A 23,306-nucleotide genomic window follows, 5' to 3' on the forward strand; every position below is an offset into this window, starting at 1 on the left:
CATTCCGACATCCCACCAGTCCGACATCCCAACATTTTGAGATCCCACCAGTCCGACGTCCCACCAGTCCGACGTCCCACCAGTCCGACGTCCCAACATTCCGGAGTCCCAACATTCCAGATTCCCAACATTCCGGAGTCCCAACATTCCGACGTCCCACCAGTCCGACGTCCCAATATTCCGACGTCCCAACATTCCGACGTCCCAACATTCCGACGTCCCAACATTCCGGAGTCCCAACATTTCGACGTCCCAACATTCCGATATCCCAATATTCTGACATCCCAACATTCCGACATCCCAACATTCCGACATCCCAACATTCCTACATCCCACCATTCCGACATCGAAACATGAATTCCCATCATTTTGACAACCCACCATTCCGACGTCCCACCATTTTGACGTCCAAACATTCCGACGTCCCAACATTCTGACATACCAACATTCCGACATCCCACCAGTCCGACATCCCAACATTTTGAGATCCCACCATTTTGAGATCCCACCAGTCCGACGTTCCACCAGTCCGACGTCCCAACATTCCGAAGTCCCAACATTCCGACGTCCCAACATTCCGACGTACCAACATTCCGGAATCCCAACATTCCGGAGTCCCAACATTCCGACGTCCCACCAGTCCGACGTCCCAACATTCCGAAGTCCTAACATTCCGACGTCCCAACATTCCGGAATCCCAACATTCCGACATCCCACCAGTCCAATATCCCAACATTTTGAGATCCCACCAGTCCGACGTTCCACCAGTCCGACGTCCCAACATTCCGAAGTCCCAACATTCCGACGTCCCAACATTCCGGAATCCCAACATTCCGGAATCCCAATATTCCGGAGTCCCAACATTCCGACATCCCAACATTTTGAGATCCCACCAGTCCGACGTTCCACCAGTCCGACGTCCCAACATTCCGGAGTCCCAACATTCCGGATTCCCAACATTCCGGAGTCCCAACATTCCGACGTCCCACCAGTCCGACGTCCCAACATTCCGACGTCCCAACATTCCGACGTCCCAACATTCCGAAGTCCCAACATTCCGGAGTCCCAACATTTCGACGTCCCAACATTCCGATATCCCAATATTCTGACATCCCAACATTCCGACATCCCAACATTCCGACATCCCAACATTCCTACATCCCACCATTCCGACATCGAAACATGAATTCCCATCATTTTGACAACCCACCATTCCGACGTCCCACCATTTCGACGTCCAAACATTCCGACGTCCCAACATTCCGACATACCAACATTCCGACATCCCACCAGTCCGACATCCCAACATTTTGAGATCCCACCATTCCGACGTCCCAACATTCCAGATTCCCAACATTCCGACGTCCCAACATTCCGACGTCCCAACATTCCGATGTCCCACCATTCCGACGTCCGAACATTCCGACATCCCACCAGTCCGACATCCCTTGATTCCGACACCCCACCATTACAACGTTCCACTATTCCGACATCCCACCATTCCGACATCCCAAGATTACGACATCCCACCATTCCAACATCCCACCATTCCGACATCCCAACATCCCGACATTCCAACATCCCGACATTCCGACATCCCACCAGTCCGACATCCCACAAGTCCTACGTCCCACCATTCCGACATCCCACCATTCCGACGTCCCAAAATTCCGACGTCCCAACATTCGGACGTCCCAACATTCCGACGTCCCAACATTCCGTCGTTCTAACATTCCGACGTCCCAACATTCTGACATCCCACCATACCAATGTCCCACCATTTTGACGTCCCAACATTCCGACGTACCAACATTCCCACTTCCCAACATTCCGACGTCCCACCAGTCCGACGTCCCAACATTCCGAAGTCCCAACATTCCGACGTCCCAACATTCCGGAATCCCAACATTCCGGAGTTCCAACATTCCGACGTCCCAAAATTCCGACATCCCAACATTCTGACGTCCCAGCAGTCCGACGTCCCACCATTCCGACGTCCCAACATTCCAGATTCCCAACATTCCGACGTCCCAACATTCCGACGTCCCAACATTCCGATGTCCCACCATTCCGACGTCCCAACATTCCGATGTCCCACCATTCCGACGTCCCACCATTCCGACATCCCACCATTCCGACATCCCACCAGTCCGACATCCCTTGATTCCGACACTCCACCATTACAACGTTCCACTATTCCGACATCCAACCATTCTGACATCCCAAGATTCCGACATCCCACCATTCCAACATCCCACCATCCCGACATTCCAACATCCCGACATTCCGACATCCCACCAGTCCGGAATCCCACAAGTCCGATGTCCCACCATTCCGACATCCCACCATTCCGACGTCCCAAAATTCCGACGTCCCAACATTCGGACGTCCCAACATTCCGACGTCCCAACATTCCGTCGTTCTAACATTTCGACGTCCCAACATTCTGACATCCGACCATACCGATGTCCCACCATTTTGACGTCCCAACATTCCGACGTACCAACATTCCCACTTCCCAACATTCCGACGTCCCACCAGTCCGACGTCCATACATTCCGACGTCCCAACATTCCGGAATCCCAACATTCCGGAGTCCCAACATTCCGACGTACCAAAATTCCGACATCCCTACATTCTGACATCCCAGCAGTCCGACGTCCCACCATTCCGAAGTCCCAACATTCCAGATTTCCAACATTCCGACGTCCCAACATTCCGACGTCCCAACATTCCGACGTCCCACCATTCCGACATCCCACCATTCCGACATCCCACCAGTCCGACATCCCTTGATTCCGACACTCCACCATTACAACGTTCCACTATTCCGACATCCAACCATTCTGACATCCCAAGATTCCGAAATCCCACCATTCCAACATCCCACCATCCCGACATTCCAACATCCCGACATTCCGACATCCCACCAGTCCGGAATCCCACAAGTCCGACGTCCCACCATTCCGACATCCCACCATTCCAACTTCCCAAAATTCCGACGTCCCAACATTCCGAAGTCCCAACATTCCGACGTCCCAACATTCCGTCGTCCCAACATTCCGACGTCCCAACATTCTGACATCCCAACATTCCTACATCCCAACATACCGACCTCCCACCATTTCGACGTCCCAACATTCCGACGTACCACCACTCCGACGTCCCAACATTCCGACGTCCCAACATTCCGACGTCCCAACAATCCGACATCCCACAAGACCGACATCCCATCAGTCCGTTATCCCACCAGTCCGACGTCCCACCATTCAGACATCCCAACATTCAGACGTCCCAACATTCCGACGTCCCACCATTCCGACATACCAACATTCTGACATCCCAACATTCCGACATCCCAACATTCCAACATCCCACCATTCTGACATCCAAACATTATGAATTCCCATCATTTTGACATACCATCATTATGACGTCCCACCATTTCGACGTCCCAACATTCTGACGTCCCAACATTCCGACATCCCACCATTCCGACATACCAACATTCCCACTTCCCAACATTCTAAAGTCCCAACATTCCGACGTACCAACATTCCGGAATCCCAACATTCCGGAGTCCCAACATTCCGGAGTCCCAACATTCCGACGTCCCAACATTCTGGAGTCCCAACATTCCAACGTCCCAACATTCCGACGTACCAATATTCCGGAATCCCAACATTCCGGAGTCCCAACATTCCGACATCCCAACATTCCGACATCCCAACATTCCGGAGTTCCAACATTCCGACATCCCACCAGTCCGATGTCCCACCATTATGACATCCCAACATTCCAATATCCCATCAGTCCGACGTCCCACCATTCCGACATCCCAAGATTCAGACGTCCCAACATTCCGACGTCCCAACATTCCGACGTCTCAAGATTCCGACATCCCAACATTCCGACGTCCCACCATTCCGACACCCCAACATTCCGACGTCCCAACATTCCTACATCCCAACATTCCGACGTCCCAACATTCCGACATCCCAACATTCCGACATCCCACCATTCTGACATCCAAACATGAATTCCCATCATTTTGACATCCCACCATTATGACGTCCCACCATTTCGACGTCCCACCATTCCGACATACCAACATTCCGGAATCCCAACATGCCGGAATCCCAACATTCCGGAGTCCCAACATTCCGACGTCCCAACATTCCGACATCCCAACATTCCGACGTCCCAACATTCCGACGTCCCAACATTCCGACATCCCAACATTCCGACATCCCAGCAGTCCGACGTCCCACCATTCCGACGTCCCAACATTCCAGATTCCCAACATTCCGACGTCCCAACATTCCGACGTCCCAACATTCCGATGTCCCACCATTCCGACGTCCCAACATTCCGACATCCCACCAGTCCGACATCCCTTGATTCCGACACCCCACCATTACAACGTTCCACTATTCCGACATCCCACCATTCCGACATCCCAAGATTCCGACATCCCACCATTCCAACATCCCACCATTCCGACATCCCAACATCCCGACATTCCAACATCCCGACATTCCGACATCCCACCAGTCCGACATCCCAAAAGTCCGACGTCCCACCATTCCGACATCCCACCATTCCGACGTCCCAAAATTCCGACGTCCCAAAATTCCGACGTCCCAACATTCGGACGTCCCAACATTCCGACGTCCCAACATTCCGTCGTTCTAACATTCCGACGTCCCAACATTCTGACATCCCACCATACCGATGTCCCACCATTTTGACGTCCCAATATTCCGACGTACCAACATTCCCACTTCCCAACATTCCGACGTCCCACCAGTCCGACGTCCCAACATTCCGACGTCCCAACATTCCGACGTCCCAACATTCCGGAATCCCAACATTCCGGAGTCCCAACATTCCGACGTCCCAAAATTCCGACATCCCAACATTCTGACATCCCAGCAGTCCGACGTCCCACCATTCCGACGTCCCAACATTCCAGATTCCCAACATTCCGACGTCCCAACATTCCGACGTCCCAACATTCCGATGTCCCACCATTCCGACGTCCCACCATTCCGACATCCCACCAGTCCGACATCCCTTGATTCCGACACTCCACCATTACAACGTTCCACTATTCCGACATTCAACCATTCTGACATCCCAAGATTCCGACATCCCACCATTCCAACATCCCACCATTCCGACATCCCAACATCCCGACATTCCGACATCCCACCAGTCCGACATCCCACAAGTCCGACGTCCCACCATTCCGACATCCCACCAATCCGACGTCCCAAAATTCCGACGTCCCAACATTCCGAAGACCCAACATTCCGACGTCCCAACATTCCGTTGTCCCAACATTCCGACGTCCCAACATTCTGACATCCCAACATTCCTACATCCCACCATACCGACCTCCCAACCATTTCGACGTCCCAACATTCCGACGTACCACCACTCCGACGTCCCAACATTCCGACGTCCCAACATTCCGACGTCTCAACAATCCGACATCCCACAAGACCGACATCCCATCAGTCCGAAATCCCACCAGTCCGACGTCCCACCAGTCCGAAATCCCAACAGTCCGACGTCCCAACATTCCGACGTCCCACCAGTCCGCTCTCTCTCTAGAGCAGTGTCTACCCCAGACAAAAACAACTAACAAGTAACAACCATGGATGTATTATATGGTAACAACAGGTACTGACAGCCCGGAACGAAAACACATCCGAGTGGAAACAACTGACGGCTACATACTTCCGGCAGCTTACTACTGTCGTTGTTGTTGTTGTTGTTTTTATCATTAATAATCATGCTAACAATAATCTAAAGCTCGAGTAATAATAGCTATTTGGATGAATGTGAAGTTGAAGCTCTGTGGGGTGGCCAGGGACTTTTGAGAAAGTACCATAATGTCAGATTGAATCCTAAACTTGACTGTCTTTCCTCTTCTCTTGTCTTGTCATTTTCCAGGTCATGTTTTGTCCATTCTGTGGGGTGAACCTTCCATCTGTCCTGGTATATTGTGGATTATGCTGTAGAAATGTCAGGTTCCTAAGGAGTCTTCAAGATGAAGGTACATTTTGTTCTGACAGTTAATGAGGTTCTTAATAAACATGATGGATTGCTATGTTTTTTTCAGAGAATAATTTGTCTGTTAGTCATGAATATACAAATTCATAAGGTGAAATCCATAACAGAGGCATGTGGAATACAATGAATTTGAAGACATGGAAAATTAAGAAAGCATCTTAGTCTAGTACGCTACTGATCCCTGTAAAAAATCTCTCTTAATCAAGTAACTTATTCCCGAGGTGACAATTATAATACTTTTGTGAAAGTAATAAGTCCTATGCAACAATATTGAATGTTTTGCACTGTAGAAAGACATTTTCAATCAATTAGTTTTAACGAGTGCATTGAATAGCTTGATTCCTCAATAACTCTAATAACTAACTACCATGTCACCCACACATGATAATCTCAACAATCTTTTATTCAACTCTCTGTAAAAATTGAAAATTTTTATTATGCAGTTCATCATTTAGACTCTAATATAATGTCCTCCTTTCCTTTCCTTACCCAAGGGCGTAATTTTGAGTAGGGACGCTAGGGTCACGTCCCTACCAATATTCAGCCCCCTACTCAGGGTCTCCGCGGATCCTTAAAAAGTATTAAAAAGTCTTAAATAAAAAATACTTTTTTAAGGTCTTAAAATGTCTTAAATTTCACCGATTTTCGAAGAGTGGCATTAAATTTCATCTGGGCGAAATGAAAGAAAGATATGTCTGGAGAGACGATTTTCTATCGCTCTGTGCACAATATGGCGACCGCTGACGTTTTGTGTGTGTGCCAGTACTTCCGGTGAAAACTTCCGGTGATTTGACAGCTAGCGCGTCAGGTTAGGGCCAGTGGCCGTAAACAAAGGTTAACTTATAGCCGAGAAGAAAGATGATAATATAACGTAGCTAAAAAGACTAGCTTTCTTCTGTAGCCTACCGATAGCCTACTGCTTACCGATTTAGCAAGCCTAGCAGCCTAGTTGCTAATGCTAGCCGCAGTAATGTTACCGAACATACCTGACGTCAAGGTGTTGGCTGAGCAGGGACAAGATTATAGGGCTGGCAGAGTTAACTTCATAATGGGTGAGTGCAGGTTTCATTCACTTCTTTTCATTCTTTCACAGGATTGATTCACTTCATTGGTTTATCCGATTGCTGGCCGCCGAGCCATTATGTGTCTGGGTTTGTGTAGGTTACTGATCATGGTTGTTAGCAGTCGATAGTCAGGTTGTATGATGTGTGTGAGAGTGTGTATTTTTTCTATGGGTAGGCTACGTGCCATTGACTGTATGAGCGGTCTGTGCTCGTTTTTATTTATTTGATTAGATTGGAGATACTTTATTAATCCCGAAGGAAATTTGATTTTGTCGTGTGGTTTATGCTGCAAAGTCACTGTCCATATATGGACAGCTGACTATTGCATAAACCAGTCTGTGCTTCACGTGAGTTGTCCAAAGTTCTGGTTTAAGTTCACTTGGGTAGTAAAATCGTTTTGCTAGTTGTAAAAGCACAGTAGACATAACTCGAAAATTATGTTCAATTATGGATTTATTTTGCTCAGAGCCTCAGACAAACAGACAGACAAATGGCAGCGAAAACACGCTCCTTCGCAGATGTGTAACAATCGGGCACGATTGTCCTGTAGTGTGTGGTGTTCCCTTGTGCGTTCAAATCTTATGCGATCATGTTGACATGATTCAGTATCACTGAAGCACACATTTCACACTGGACTTTTTTTCAACACCGAACAGCCTAGAGTGTAGTTTTTATATATATTTTTGCCGTGGTAATGGTCTTAATTTTTATTCTTAGAGGTCTTAAAAAGGTCTTAAAAGTCATTAAATTTGTTGATAAAAAATGTGCAGATACCCTGCATTATATGAGTTACATTGCATAACACTTAGCTGACTTTTTTTAATCCAAAGCGACTTATAAGAACACATTATTGGTTACAGTCTCTGGAGAATTGTTGGGTTAGTTGTTTTGCTCAAGGTCACTCCAGGTGTAAACAGAGGTAGCCTAATCGTGGGATTTGAGCTTGCAACCCTGTGATTTAAAGACCAACTCCCTAAAAATTAGGATGGCTCGTTAACATATAGCATCTGCATGCCATTAACTTATGATTGGTAATGCAAAAAAAAAAAAAAATGCACTTTTATGTCCCCACCAATGTCAAAATCAAAGTTACTCCCTTGTCCTTACCCCCTCAGGTCCTGAAGCTAGTACTTCAGTGGATGAACTTATCCAAAGATATTTCACAGAGGGCCATAGTTATGAAATAATAGTCGACTTTCTGAAAACCAAACACAACATATCAGTCAGTTTTTGCAATCTAGAAAGAAGACTAAAAGAAGCAGGCCTGACCAGAAGGATCAACTACACTCCAATATCTACTGTGCAGGCAGCTATTTCCAAGGAGCTAAAGGGATCAGGCCAGCTTTTAGGGTATAGAGCGATGTGGCAGATTCTGAAACAGAAACACTCTCTTGTCGTCAGATGAGACGATGTGATGCGCCTAATGGCAGAGCTGGATCCATGTGGAACAGAGAAGCGCTGCAGATGTAGATTTGTTCGAAGAGCATATCATTCAATGGGACCAAACGAAACCTGGCACATTGATGGGTATGATAAATTAAAACCTTTTGGAATTGCCATAAGTGGCTGCAATGATGGCTTCTCCAGAAAAATGATGTGGCTGAATTGTGGAAAGACCAACAACGACCCTTCAGTAATTGCTCAAAACTACATCAACTGTGTTGTTGAGCATGGAGTTTTTCCAAAGCGGCACTGAAAATGGAATAATGGCCGCCCTTCACTGTACCTTGAAGTCAGAGCATACAGATGACTTTGCAGGAGCTAAAAGCCACATGTATGGCACTTCAACGTCCAACCAGCGGATTGAAAGCTGGTGGTCCTACTTCCGGAAACAAAGGTTTTTGTCACTTTTAATTCATTTATGTTTTACTTGACCCTGGATTATTGTATTTGCTGTATGCATTTATATTATTTCTCAAATCCTATTTCCTCTTGAAGAATGATGACCTAGATGAGTAAAATCTGTGTTTTCTATCTAGGAGCCAATTTTTGATGGATCTGTTTAGTGACTTGAGAGAGGCATCTTTTCAATGGCAGCCCTGCACACACAAAGTTGGTACGATACTGCTTCCTGGGAGTCCTGCAGAAAGAGCTGGATGAATACAAGCTGTAGTGGAATACTCACACCATTCGTCCTGTTCACCAATCCAGGTGCCCATCTGGTAAACCAGAGGCAATGTATCACGTACCTCAAAGGTGAGTATGAAAGAGTTTTCCTTATGGTATATTGGATTAAGTTGTATAATTTACTAATAACGACGACACTGCCATCGTCGGGTGTATGGGGGGGGGGATATCACCTCCTCGAGTCACCTTATTTATTGTTATTGCTTTCTACCCATCATTGTGTGAGTGTGGTGCTGTAAAAAACTAAAAAAAATGTGGTGCTCAAAAATTTCTGTACTCGAATGCACTTGAAAACATTTTGTAACATTTTGATTATAAAAATTAAAATTCCCAATAAAGTCTTCCCTCATGTGTAGTGCTTTCTCTAATATTTGATGCTTAATTTAACCCAAGATCATAGCTTGTCTTTGGGTCTCTGCATCCTTGTCCTGTAAGAAACTCTGGAGATAATTGGAATGACCCTGATGCTAAAACGTAACAGGAAAACTACAGTGAACAATTTTCTGTTCTTGTTCTTAGGTTTGATGGGAGCAATTGCAGTTTCCAGACCTGCCAACATGTACGCATTTTGCGTAGCGGGCACGCATTTTGACCTAGTACGATTTTATGTTCTAAAATACGCATATTGTGTGATCTCGCATTTCGTCAGTTTCAGTTTCAAGTTCTCACTGAAGTTGCCACTGCCGCTGAGCTACAGAGCCACAGAGATCTGCGCGTAAGAGTGCTGTCGTCCAATCAGAGTGCTTCATTTTCACCCATTTACCCCGCCCTGCCTTGCTTAGCTTCGCGCCTCAGTGGCTTAATCAGTAGGCTACAGTGAATCAGAGCCCATCTACAGACATTCGCTGAGTGAATGCTGTGCTAAGATTACACAGCCAGTCCCCGCGGTCGCCGATAAAAGGTAAAATTAAGACGTTGAGTTAGCCCAATATTAACCCAATGCTGTTGTTAAGCTCTTGTCAAACTTATAAGGTTAATCTATTTCGATATGTGTGTTGCAATGGTAACCGTCACGTTTCACCATATTCTTACAAAATTAATTTCTGACCAAAACTAGGCTTGCGTGATATGCCATGGCGGAACCGCCTGAAAAGAGAGTCAAGAAACCACAAAGGTTTCTAGAATGTTACCGGGAGAGATGGCCTTGCCTCGGTCCATCCATAATCTTCCATCGTCCGTAATAATGAAACTCCGATATCGTGCTAGATGCTTAGTTGTGTTGTTACTTTGGAGTTCATGGTCCCATTTGGCGGGGGGGGGTACTCATAAAATTCTTTCAAGGTTGGCAGGTCTGAGTTTCCCAGCATCTGCCCAAACCCTGAACCACATTACCAGCATCACACTAGTGCCAGCAACTCCTAGTGGGGATGAGCATGAAACTCTCTTTGGAGAACTGCAACGACAGAGTGGTCTAAGAGCTCCTTTGCAGTGGGAATCAACTGTAGAGAACTACATCACCCTGAAAAACATGTCCGGTCTGTAAAACATTTAGGGACATATTTGTGTTGTAACAACACCAAAACAAACCTTTTTATGTATTTGCCATATGTCATTTTCCTTTCTCTCATGTTATTTCCTGTCTCTAATAAAGTTGTCCATGCCTGAAAAGAAATCTTTGAAACAAAAAAGAACAGTCTGTAGTTTGGCATTTTTTATTATAGAAGCAAGCTTAAGCTGCAAGCACATTCCTGATATCAAATAATAATACAATAAAAATGTGTGGTGTTGTATGCAATGTATGTGCAATACAAAACAAAAATATTTAAAAAAAAAATAACTTACGTTTGAATATGCAACATAACTGCTATAAAATATATAACAAATATCACAAATCTGCCATGAAAAATAGACACAGTCTCACTCACTAGTGTAGTTTTAATGCACTGAGTAAGAGAGATTTGAGAGTTTCTGTGGCAACATTAACTTTTACCACAAGTAAATTTCTGGGTCTAAAAGCACCCAAAGCCGGGGGAATTCTTGATGCCAATGTCCATGTTGGCTTTGAAGGCACTATAAGTGTCCAAAAGAGGAAGCTTTAAAATGTTGGCACAGGTTTTCGCCATTGGGAATGTTGATGTTGTAGAACATAGGAATTGAAGACGTGGCAGAGGACTCATGCCAGCAGGAGGCACACATGGCACACCTGAAGCGAACATTAACACCTCCTCCAAGGTCACAGAGCTGGCATCTTCTAAAAGTAGAGAGCATTGAAATCAACTGACAGTAAATACTATCTACATCAACACTGGAATGTTTTTTTTTTATATATATATTTTTTAGGGCTTTAATGGATAGACAGTTGGAGAGAGAGAGACAGGAAGCTGGGGGCAGAGAGATGGGGAAGACATGCAGCAAAGGGCCATCTGGTGCGGGACTTGAACCAGGGCCAGCTGCAGTGAAGACTATAGCCTCTATACATGGGGCAGCTGCTTAACCCACTACGCCACCGACCGCCCCATACACTGGAACTTGACAACCTTCACAATCGAGAAGATAGTCTGCCCAGGAAGTCATAGCTTTCTCTTCCTGAGCCCTCCTGTTGCTTCCCTGTTGACTAAGTTCAGGCTGGAACAGTTTTTCCATCTCTGCAGCAGACAGCTTCACATCGGCATGACAAAGAGCAGGGGTTAAGACCGTTGGATGCTGCTGCAGAGCTGTCAGAAACTGCAGACTTTCAAGTCCAGCCTTGAATCTAAAATACAATTAAAATATTCATGTGAAGTTACATGCGTATCGTGTAGAAGTAAGCAAATGGGACAACAGCAACACATTTTTTCATAATTATTTCAGTGACAACAATGAAATACGGAAACCTACCTCTCGATTGCAGTGCTGTTCCTGTGGATGATGTACCACTTCAGGTACTCCTCTACAATCTGTCAATGTTGTGGGTTTTTAAGGGAGGACACGGATGCGGATTTTCAAAAGAAAACTTGATTTATTTAACAAAAAACAAAGTGTCAAAGGAAAGCGCGGCTGAGCCGGATAGAAAAACCTGAACTGTGGCCTGCAGTGGCCAACCAGGCATGCAGCTCATACCGGTTTCGGGCGGCAGGAGACGGTGATCTGGCAGATGCCCAGACTTCCCATGGCGTGGCAGGAGACGGTGATCTGGCGGACGCCCAGACTTCCCATGGCGTGGCAGGAGACGGTGGTCTGCGGGGCACCCAGACCCCCGACGACGTGGCAGCAGGAGGCGGTGGTATAGCGGGCGGCCAGACATCCATTGACGTGGCAACAGGAGGCGGTGGTCTGGCAGGCGGCCAGACATCCGGCGACATAGCAGAAGAAGGCGGTGGTCTGGTGGGCCCCCAGACCTCCGACGGCGAGGGGGGAGCCCCCCCCTTAAGGGATGGATCCCAGACATCCCCAATATCTGGGGGTGGGAGGGAGGGGCTCGAAAGCAGTAGTCTGTGGGCTGCTCTGTGGGCTGCTCTGTGGGCTGCTCTGTGGGCTGATCTGTGGGCTGATCTGTGGGCTGCTCTGTGGCTATGGCTGTGGGCTGATCTGTGGCTATGGCTGTGGGCTGATCTGTGGGCTGATCTGTGGCTATGGGCTGATCTGAGGCTATGGCTTGGTCGGGCCCCGCGGCCTCTGTGACTTGGTCGGGCCCCGCGGCCTCTGTGACTTGCTCGGGCCCCGCGGCCTCTGTGACTTGCTCGGGCCCCGCAGCCTCTGTGACTTGCTCGGGCCCCGCGGCCTCTGTGGCTGTGGCTTGCTCGGGCCCCGCGGCCTCTGTGGTTGTGGCTTGCTCGGGCCCCGCGGCCTCTGTGGCTGTTGCTCGGGCCCCGCGGCCTCTGTGGCTGTGGCTTGCTCGGGCTCCGCGGCCTCTGTGACGAGCTCAGGCCCCGCGGCCTCTGTGACGAGCTCAGGCGCCGGGGCCAGCTCTGGAACGGCTGGGGCCGGGGCCAGCTCTGGGACGGCTGGGGCCGGGGCCAGCTCTGGGACGGCTGGGGCCGGGGCCAGCTCTGGAACGGCTGGGGCCGGGGCCAGCTCTGGGACGGCTGGGTCCTGGGGCTGCGGTGCAGGTAAGGAGGAGGAGGAGCTGTACAGCGCAGCCACCTCCTCTGGCTCCAAGCCGAAAACCTCCAGCGAGGCAGTGCGCTGCACAGTCCTGACCTCCTCCCAAATAGCCGACGCCCCTGGCATGTGCTGGAGTACCTGCTTCTGAGAAAAGAAGTCCAAAACGTCATTTGAAGCTTCCAGCTTTCTCCAGGAGGTGCTGCCCAGTCCCGAGCGGCACCAAAAATCCCCGACCAGCTCCCAAAAGGCTGCGTAATCCGCCGCGTCCATGGTGGTGAGATTCTTCTGTCAGGTGGGGGTTTTTAAGGGAGGACACGGATGCGGATTTTCAAAAGAAAACTTGATTTATTTAACAAAAAACAAAGTGTCAAAGGAAAGCGCGGCTGAGCCGGATAGAAAAACCTGAACTGTGGAAAAAGTACAACAAAACAAAACACTTGGCATACTATGGAACAAAGGACTTAACTTTGTGGCTTGGCATGGCGTGGCGTGGCATGGAGGGTGATGGAAAGAATCTCACAAGGACTGAAAGAAAACAGGGAACTTAAATACTGTGGGGAACTAATGAGTGCAGCTGATGGAAACAAGTGACGTGAATGAAACTAATCAAGACCTGAACCTAAAACATGAGAAAAAAACTAAACTAAGACATCAACTATAAACAAAAACCTGACCTAAAACTCATGACATGAGTCCATTACACAATCTGTTTTCTTTCTTCACATGACCTAACATGCCTGAAGCACCCAGCAGTCTGCAACATGGCGCTGTTCTGTACCATCAAGTCCTGAAGGATTTCCAATGAGGGTGCATTCTGAATCTAAAAGAAGAGACAATAGAGTACCACACATTTCAAATATGAATATAAGTAATTATAAAAAATGGTAATGCCAGAAGGATAATTAGAAAGAATGGTTTAAGTGGACAAAAATTTGTCTTCACTCTTATTCTAGAGTTTCACACCCTTCTATCGAGTATCCTCATACCTCTTGTAGGACTTTCCCTATCTCCTCATCTGTAATGTCTCCTACAGATGCCTTGAAACGGGTCTGCCCTGAAATGTAGCTGACAAGATCCTGTGACAGAAAATTGGGACACCAATCATCTTCCCTGCCAAATAATACTCATCCTCTACGATAGCTGTCCAAGTAAATTCAGAGTAAAGAAATATTAAATCAGGTTTCATATTTAAAAACACTGCATGGCTGAAATACAGGTTTTTTTCGTTCCGGGCTGTCAGTACCTGTTGTTACCATATAATACATCCATGGTTGTTACTTGTTAGTTGTTTTTGTCTGGGGTAGACACTGCTCTAGAGAGAGAGCGTGTGGTGGTAGCCTACATAATATCTGTGTTTTGCTGCATATTCGAGTAAAGTTACCGAACTCGATTCTCCTCTCGTTAGTGGTCTCTCCGTGTTAGCCGAAGCTAACAACACACTAGCATCCTCCAGTTCAATTTTAAACCTGGGGCTACAAAGCCTAACCAAATAACACATTAAAAGCACACGTTGTGATGTATGTGGATTGCATTATGTATGCCACCCCACGGGTGGGCGCTGTGCCATGGGGTAGTGCATACACATAAGAGTGTATGCGGTGAACTCTTCAAGCAGTAAACTAATGACCTGCACCTGCAACAGTTGTGTATTTGTGTTTGTTCCTCCGTCTCAGATAGAAAAACAAGAGTGTATACATCTAAAGTAGAAACCCATGGACATAACACACGTAGCGACATTAAACACTAACATTTTCACTTACTTTCTCATTCGTTTCCCAGTGATTACTCCTCGTTTCTTCTCCTCACACAGGTGCATCGGCAAAAGCAGTCCCCGATTATCCACTTCCGTTGTGGCTCTTTTTATTTCCAGTGGCGTTTCTTTTTATTTGCAGCGTCAGCGTTTCTTTTCTTTGTCGCTGCGTTTCTTTTATTTGCAGTAGATTTTGTTTTTGTTTGCAGCGTTACTTTTATTTGCAGCAATGGCGGGTCCCGGCCACCGTACATACCTGCAAAGTATCAAGCTCCACAATATAGATGCCGATGTAGATTTGCTCATTGGCACAGATGCACCTAAAGTAATGGAGCCGTGGAAGCTGATAAACAGTCAGGATGAAGGCCCATACGCAGTTTGGACCAGAGTTGGATGGGTCATCAATGGTCCCCTTCGGAGTGAAAGGAACAGAACAGGCTGCTATGCTTTCACTACAAACAGGATTTCTGTTGAACATCTGAAAAAAATGTTGATTGAACAATATAATCATGATTTCAATGAAAAAACATCCCAAGAGCAGATTGAAATGTCCAGAGAAGATATCAAGTTTATGAATATCATGAACAATACAACACAATTAATCAATGGACATTATTGTATTGACTTGCCCTTTAAAGATGGAAATTCCATTTTGCCAGTCAATCGCTGTATTGCAGAGCAACGTCTTACAAGTTTGAAAAGAAAGTTTGACAAGAGCACCACCTTCATGAAAGATTACATTGCATTTATGGATGACATGATATATAATGGATATGCTGAAATTGTACCTGATGATCACTTAGTGGGGAGTGAGGGAAAAGTGTGGTATCTACCCCACCATGGTGTTTATCATCCCAGAAAAGGCAAACTGAGAGTTGTGTTTGACAGTGCTGTAACATTCAAGGGGACCTCAATGAACTCCCAGCTGTTCCAAGGACCTGACCTAACCAACTCAGTTATGGGAGTTCTTGATGATAATCCAAAATGCTGCAGCCAGAGTTTTGATGAGAACTAACAGGAGAGATCATATTTCTCCAGTTTTAGCTTCTCTTCATTGGCTCCCTGTTAAATTCAGAATAGAATTTAAGATTCTTCTCCTTACATATAAAGCTCTTAATGACCGAGCTCCATCATATCTTAAAGATCTCATTGTAAGATATTTTCCTAACAGAGCACTTTGTTCCCAAACTGCAGGTTTACTTGAGGTTCCCAGAGTTTCTAAAAGTAGAATGGGAGGCAGAGCCTTCAGTTATCAGGCCCCTCTCTTGTGGAATAAGCTGCCAGTAAATGTCCGGGAAGCAGACACCCTTTCCACTTTTAAGACCAGGCTTAAAACGTTCCTTTTTTATAAAGCTTATAGTTAGGTCTGTTGAATCTGATAGTGTGTCTGCTAGTGTGTCTTGTTCTGCCTCCACCTCTGGCACCCTCTATTCTTTCATTACCCCCTACCCGAACCAGGGTTTGAATCCCATTCCCGCTTATCTTACCTCTTTTATTTCTCCCCCTACCCGAACCAGGGTTTGCATCTCCACCCCGCTGTGACTGGGGTGCAGTTGGTGAGAGGCTGAGGTAGCTTGTGGCTGTAAAAAGATGGTTGTTGTGGTGTGAGGAGCAGATCTATATAGGGAGTATAAGGCTACAGTGGTGGCTCTTGTTTCAGTGTAGATAAAACTCCATTCCGTTCACTGGTATCACTATTTTTATTTTGCATACGAGGACAGCTGCTCTGAAGTACTCACTTAAAAGTTCTTGTTTTTACTTTGGTGCTGATGTAAATGTCCATTTTGCGTGGCAGGAATACTTCACAAAAAGGGATTCATGAGATTTATTTATTTTTTCGTTAGCACAAGTTTCTTGTGTTTACCTTGAATAGGGATGGCTCAGGTAATCCTGAAACATCCCATAGTTAAGCTGCTATAGGCCTAGACTGCTGGGGGGCCTCATCTGTCACACCTTTCCTCACTTTGCTCTCTTTATGTATATGTGATATTATTGTGGTCATTAACTCGTGTTTCCCTGTTCCAACAGATATCCTTTGAATGGTGTTACAGTGCTGCCGCCGCGCCCCCCCCCCCCCCCCCCCCCCCTCTCCCCCCCTTTCTGTCTTCTCAAACCCCAGCTGGTCGAGGCGGATGGCCACCCTTCCTGAGTCTGGTTTCTTCCTGTTAAAAGGGAGTCGTTTCTCTCCACAGTCGCCTCAGGCACGCTCAGGACGGGAGATTGGCCCGAAAAACAAAAAGTTTTCAGTGTAATCTGTTGGTTTTCTTAGCTAGGAAATTGTTTTTGAATTGGCTCTATATGAACGAATTGGATTATTTTATGAATTATGATTATTATTAATTAATTGAACTCCAATTGGCTTGAATTGGACTTACTATCTAAGTGCCTTGAGATGACATTTGTTGTATTTGGCGCTATATAAATAAAAATGAATTGAATTGAATTGAATTGTGCGCTTCAGAGCCAATTGCAGTTATGGCAGATATTCAGGCTATGTTTCACCAGGTCTATGTTCCAGAGAAACATAGAGACTTTCTTCGTTTCCTCTGGTGGCCGAATGGTGACACATCACAAGTTCCACAAGAATATGGGATGACAGTACATCTGTTTGGAGCAGTCTCCTCGCCGAGCTGTGCAAATTATGCATTGAGAAGAACAGCGGAAGACAATGCTCAGCAGTTCCCAGATGAAGTGGTCAGTACAATCAAGCATCATTTTTATGTGGATGACTGCTTAAAATCTTTGCCTACAGAAGAGGAAGCAATAAAATTTGCCCAGGATTTGTCAGCTCTTTGCAATAAAGGAGGATTTAAGCTCTCCAAGTGGCTCAGTAATAGTCATGCGGTGCTGCAAACACTTTCAGATAACATCAAAGTAAAGGAAATACTCAGGGTTTAAATTGGGGCGGAGCGCTCCGGAGCGCAGCTCCGCCTCCTCACTTCGGACGGACCGGCAAATGGAGCTCCGCTCCGCCTGCTCCAGTGTTCATATTGTAATGACTCCACAGAGGCTCTGAGACCGGCGATTGCCGAACTGCACTTTATTGAGTTTTACACTCGCAGTACAATCACAGAACACGGGTGAGTCTCAGTCCGGCTCCGCAACCAACCCCAGGAGAGCACCAAAACTGGCCCACGCCCACTTTTCTCCCCCAATCACCAGCCCACACCTGAGTGACATGACCTGCGGTCCAGTGATTGACAGGGAGAGGAGGAAACAAGCCAGTCCGTGTGCTTTTACCTTAATTCTGGGTCGTTACAATATTTAAAAAAAAAAAAATAAGTTTAATGTGATTAAATTCATTTTTCAAGTCTTCTTAGAATATTACAATTGTCAGGAAGGTTTGTCAATAATTACGCTGAAAATAAAAGCAAGTTTGTGTCACGCCCAGGGACTCATTTTTAGTTTTCATGTGTAGGTTATGCTTTTGTTTTCACTCCATGTTTAGTTTTTACCATTGTAGTTTCCCTGCACTCTGTTAATTAAGTTCACTCAGTTCACCTGTGTCTTTTCCCTCAGCTGCACTCACTCTCCCATCACTCTCACTCCCTATTTAGTTTCCTGCCTCCCCTGTCAGTTTGCCGGATCTTTGTTTGATGTCAGTTTGTAACCCGTGCCACGATTCCTGCTTCCCATGATTACCACGTTTTCCAAGTTTTAGTCAAGCTAAGTATTTATTTATTCCTTGCCAAATATTTTTGTTTGTTTTCCACAGTCACGTTTTCTGAATCCGGCTTAGCCGCGCCTTTTGTTTGTACTTTGTTTTTTGTTAAATAAATCTACTTTATTTTTTGTAAGTCCGCATCTGTGTCCTCCCTTCCACCCACACACCCTGACAGAAAGATCCGGCCAGATAATGGACGCGGCGGACTACTCAGCCTTCTGGGACCTGGTTGGGGACTTCTGGTGCCGCTCAGGATCGGGCAGCACCTCCTGGGAGAAACTGAACGCTGCCAATGACCTAATTGAGTTTTTTTTTACAAAAGCAGGTCTTCCAGCACATGTCAGGAGTGACACCCATCTGGGCATAGGTGAGGTGTGTACAGCGCGCGGCTATGCTGGATATCTTTGGCATTGAGCCACAGAAGGTAGCTGCGCTGTACACATCCTCCCTCACCACTCCAGCATCCCAGTCCAGTACCCCAGCCGTTCCAGAGCTGGCCCCGGCCCCAGCCGTTCCAGAGCTGGCCCCGGCCCCAGCCGTTCCAGAGGCCGCAGGGCCTGACCAAGAAGCCACAGAGGCCGCAGGGCCTGACCACGAGGCCGCAGGGCCTGACCAAGAAGCCACAGAGGCCGCAGGGCCTGACCACGAGGCCGCAGGGCCTGACCACGAGGCCGCAGGGCCTGACCAAGAGGCCGCAGGGCCTGACCAAGAGGCCGCAGGGCCTGACCAAGAAGCCACAGAGGCTGCAGGGCCTGACCAAGAAGCCACAGAGGCCGCAGGGCCTGACCACGAGGCCGCAGGGCCTGACCAAGAAGCCACAGAGGCCGCAGGGCCTGACCCAGAGGCCGCAGGGCCTGACACAGAGGCCGCAGGGCCTGACCAAGAAGCCACAGAGGCCGCAGGGCCTGACCAAGAGGCCACAGAGGCCGCAGGGCCTGACCACGAGGCCGCAGGGCCTGACCAAGAAGCCACAGGGCCTGACCACGAGGCCGCAGGGCCTGACCAAGAAGCCACAGAGGCCGCAGGGCCTGACCACGAGGCCGCAGGGCCTGACCAAGAAGCCACAGAGGCCGCAGGGCCTGACCAAGAGGCCGCAGGGCCTGACCAAGAGGCCACAGAGGCCGCAGGGCCTGACCAAGAGGCCGCAGGGCCTGACCAAGAGGCCGCAGGGCCTGACCAAGAGGCCGCAGGGCCTGACCAAGAAGCCACAGAGGCCGCAGGGCCTGACCACGAGGCCGCAGGGCCTGACCAAGAGGCCGCAGGGCCTGACCAAGAGGCCACAGGGGCCGCAGGGCCTTACCAAGAGGCCGCAGGGCTTGACCAAGAGGCCGCAGGGCCTGACCAAGAGGCCACAGAGGCCGCAGGGCCTGACCACGAGGCCGCAGGGCCTGACCACGAGGCCGCAGGGCCTGACCAAGAGGCCGCAGGGCCTGACCAAGAAGCCACAGAGGCCGCAGGGCCTGACCAAGAGGCCGCAGGGCTTGACCAAGAGGCCGCAGGGCCTGACCAAGAAGCCACAGAGGCCGCAGGGCCTGACCAAGAAGCCACAGAGGCCGCAGGGCCTGACCAAGAGGCCACAGAGGCCGCAGGGCCTGACCACGAGGCCGCAGGGCCTGACCAAGAAGCCACAGGGCCTGACCACGAGGCCGCAGGGCCTGACCAAGAAGCCACAGAGGCCGCAGGGCCTGACCACTTGGCCGCAGGGCCTGACCAAGAAGCCACAGAGGCCGCAGGGCCTGACCAAGAGGCCGCAGGGCCTGACCAAGAGGCCACAGAGGCCGCAGGGCCTGACCAAGAGGCCGCAGGGCCTGACCAAGAGGCCGCAGGGCCTGACCAAGAAGCCACAGAGACCGCAGGGCCTGACCACGAGGCCGCAGGGCCTGACCAAGAAGCCACAGAGACCGCAGGGCCTGACCACGAGGCCGCAGGGCCTGACCGAGAAGCCACAGAGACCGCAGGGCCTGACCAAGAGGCCGCAGGGCTTGACCAAGAGGCCGCAGGGCCTGACCAAGAGGCCACAGAGGCCGCAAGGCCTGACCACGAGGCCGCAGGGCCTGACCAAGAGGCCGCAGGGCTTGACCAAGAGGCCGCAGGGCCTGACCAAGAGGCCGCAGGGCCTGACCACGAAGCCGCAGGGCCTGACCAAGAAGCCACAGAGGCCGCAGGGCCTGACCAAGAGGCCGCAGGGCCTGACCACGAGGCCGCAGGGCCTGACCAAGAAGCCACAGAGGCCGCAGGGCCTGACCACGAGGCCGCAGGGCCTGACCAAGAGGCCGCAGGGCCTGACCAAGAAGCCACAGAGGCCGCAGGGCCTGACCAAGAGGCCGCAGGGCCTGACCAAGAAGCCACAGAGGCCGCAGGGCCTGACCAAGAGGCCGCAGGGCTTGACCAAGAGGCCACAGAGGCCGCAGGGCCTGAACACAAGGCCGCAGGGCCTGACCAAGAAGCCACAGAGGCCGCAGGGCCTGACCACGAGGCCGCAGGGCCTGACCAAGAAGCCACAGAGGCCGCAGGGCTTGACCACGAGGCCGCAGGGCCTGACCAAGAGGCCGCAGGGCCTGACCAAGAGGCCGCAGGGCCTGACCAAGAAGCCACAGAGGCCGCAGGGCCTGACCACGAGGCCGCAGGGCCTGACCAAGAGGCCGCAGGGCCTGACCAAGAGGCCGCAGGGCCTGACCAAGAAGCCACAGGGGCCGCAGGGCCTTACCAAGAGGCCGCAGGGCTTGACCAAGAGGCCGCAGGGCCTGACCAAGAGGCCGCAGGGCCTGACCAAGAGGCCGCAGGGCTTGACCAAGAGGCCGCAGGGCCTGACCAAGAAGCCACAGAGGCCGCAGGGCCTGACCACGAGGCCGCAGGGCCTGACCAAGAGGCCGCAGGGCCTGACCAAGAAGCCACAGAGGCCGCAGGGCCTGACCACGAGGCCGCAGGGCCTGACCAAGAAGCCACAGAGGCCGCAGGGCCTGACCACGAGGCCACAGAGGCCGCAGGGCCTGACCAAGAGGCCGCAGGGCTTGACCAAGAGGCCGCAGGGCCTGACCAAGAAGCCACAGAGGCCGCAGGGCCTGACCAAGAAGCCACAGAGGCCGCAGGGCCTGACCACGAGGCCGCAGGGCCTGACCAAGAGGCCGCAGGGCCTGACCAAGAGGCCACAGGGCCTAACCCCGAACCCGACCAAAAGGCCTCCGGGCCTGACCCCGAACCCGACCAAAAGGCCTCCGGGCCTGACCCCGAACCTGACCAAGAGGTCTCCGGGCCTGACCCCGAACCCGACCAAAAGGCCTCCGGGCCTGACCCCGAACCCGACCAAAAGGCCTCCGGGCCTGACCCCGAACCCGACCAAGAGGTCTCCGGGCCTGACCCCGAACCCGACCAAAAGGCCTCCGGGCCTGACCCCGAACCCGACCAAGAGGTCTCCGGGCCTGACCCCGAACCCGACCAGGAGGCCGCTGGGCCTGACCACGAGGTGGCAGGGCCCGACAAAGCCTCAGAGCCCATGGGGCCCCAGCCCATGGACTCACCTGTTCGAGACCACCGCCTGCTGCCGTCGCGCCAACGGAAGTCTGGGCGCCAACCAGACCACCGCCTGCTGCCACGCCATTGGGGGTCTGGGCGTCCTCCAGACCACCGCCTGCTGCCGCCGCGCCAACGGAAGTCTGGGTGCCAACCGAACCACCGCCTGCTGCCACGCCATCGGGGGTCTGGGCGTCCTCCAGACCACCGCCTGCTGCCGCCGCGCCAACGGGAGTCTGGGTGCCAACCGGACCACCGCCTGCTGCCACGTCATCGGGGGTCCGGGCGTCCGCCGGACCACCGCCTCCTGCCGCCACGCCGACGCAAGTCTGGGTGCCAACCAGACCACCGCCTGCTGCCACGTCATCGGGGATCCGGGCGTCCGCTGGACCGCCGTCTGTTCCTGCCACGCCGACTGCGGACTGGGCGTCCGCCAGACCACCGTCTCCTGCCGCCACGCCGACGGAAGTATGGGCGACCGCCGGTTCCTGTCACGCTGTCTGCGGTCTGGGCGTCCGCCAGACCACTGCCTCCTGCTGCCCGAAGCCGGTACCACATGCCCGTTTCTGGTCCCCAGCCTGACCGGCTTCGAGCCCCTCCCTCCCACCCTCAAACTTCTTAAGGGTTGTCTGGGATCCACCCCTTGAGGGGGGGGCTCTGTCACGCCCAGGGACTCATTTTTAGTTTTCATGTGTAGGTTATGCTTTTGTTTTCACTCCATGTTTAGTTTTTACCATTGTAGTTTCCCTGCACTCTGTTAATTAAGTTCACTCAGTTCACCTGTGTCTTTTCCCTCAGCTGCACTCACTCTCCCATCACTCTCACTCCTTATTTAGTTTCCTGCCTCCCCTGTCAGTTTGCCGGATCTTTGTTTGATGTCAGTTTGTAACCCGTGCCACGATTCCTGCTTCCCATGATTACCACGTTTTCCAAGTTTTTGTCAAGCTAAGTATTTATTTATTCCTTGCCAAATATTTTTGTTTGTTTTCCACAGTCACGTTTTCTGAATCCGGCTTAGCCGCGCCTTTTGTTTGTACTTTGTTTTTTGTTAAATAAACCTACTTTATTTTTTGTAAGTCCGCATCCG

Source organism: Odontesthes bonariensis, chromosome 17 (assembly GCF_027942865.1).
Source record: "Odontesthes bonariensis isolate fOdoBon6 chromosome 17, fOdoBon6.hap1, whole genome shotgun sequence".
In the NCBI taxonomy this organism is placed as follows: Eukaryota; Metazoa; Chordata; class Actinopteri; order Atheriniformes; family Atherinopsidae; genus Odontesthes; species Odontesthes bonariensis.